The following is a 1,487-nucleotide window of genomic DNA, read 5'->3' as shown; positions in this document are numbered from 1 at the left end:
CATTTGCTTTATATTAGAGAAATTATTGATAAGGGAACTGGTTTGAACTGAGTACACAAGAGATGCAACAAATGTATTGACACAATGCCCCTCCCACTGACAATTTTAATACATCCTGTCAGATATGCGTTCTCAACCAACGAGGTATTCATCAAATGCATGAGCCCCTAACAAGTTCCACAGCAGGTAATCTGGTAGTTTGTGTTTTGGGGCAACATTGTAATTGTGACTGGAAATGGTGGGAGTGGCCTCAATAGACAAGGAATGTGCATGTCCCCATTCCATATATGTGTCCCACTTCATAATTGTTTGTAGAACACGTTATAATAGAAAAGGGGGGGGGGGGGGGGGGGGACACCATACAAGGAGTGTTTAGGTCCTACATTTTCTAAACCATTTGGCAATATTTAGAAATGCAATGCACAATATAACAGTAGTCGTATCATAACAGTATTATAGTATTTTTGAGGAATATGTGAAACATCTCATCTTGGCACCACTTTCGTCCTCCCTTATTTCACATCTTTCTTAGTAGTCTTGTCCTTCTTCTATAACCTCATGTCATTCTCATCCTCCCACTTTGCCCTTCCTCTCTGGGTCACAGCTGTTGCATTTATGAAAACAAGACACTCGATTATCGTCTTGTTGTCTGTGAACCTTTGAGAGGAAAAGTCATACACCCACCACAGCTAACATCGACCCAATGATTTCTGATATGAGGCCTGAGGCTTGAAGGATGATTGTACTTTCAGGTGTGGGTGGGTGCTTTGGTGGCTGTTTAGTGGCTGTTTAGTGGCTGATTAATCATTGTGATTGGCTCGGTAGCAACAGGCTGTCATTCTAAACATGAAGATCATAAATCTGTCCGTGGGGATCTGGCTGATTATGTTATTTAGTCCCTCCGTCTTGTTTTGATTTAACAAGAAATAGGTGAGGTCGAGGTGTCAGAACTGACTGCAGGTCAGCTGGACATAGCTAGTAAGGAGATTTGTAGTCAACAAGATGGGTATTTGTCATACTTAAATATTTGGGATGGTGTTGAAGTAGAGGGGAGAAAGCAGCCATGGATTTGTATTAAACACAATCTTGTGATTCATTGGCATTAAAAAAAAGGGAAAGATGCAGCACATAAGACATGGCATCACTGTGGGTTTAGTATATTTCCCTCACCTTTCTACTTTGAGTGTTGTTTGTGATAACCAATGATCGCATGTTCTCCTCCAGGTGCCAACTCCAACTTTGAACAGATTCGATTTACTGAAGCATTTAACATACAGTAGATTGAAGTTACTGCAAGGAACTGCAAAAGAAGCAAAGCTGGGGTGTGAATAACTTACTTAATTTACTTTAATAAAACAGTTAATGAAATGTATACTTTAATTTATGAGCTGGTGACCACACAGCCAATACTACTACATTGATGGAACAAAATACAAAAAACTAATACCTAATAGGGTAACTAATTGGTAACGCGATGGAAGCCAACC

This window comes from Corythoichthys intestinalis, chromosome 4 (genome assembly GCF_030265065.1).
Source record: "Corythoichthys intestinalis isolate RoL2023-P3 chromosome 4, ASM3026506v1, whole genome shotgun sequence".
Classification (NCBI taxonomy): Eukaryota; Metazoa; Chordata; class Actinopteri; order Syngnathiformes; family Syngnathidae; genus Corythoichthys; species Corythoichthys intestinalis.
Note: the sequence above shows the minus strand (reverse complement) of the source record.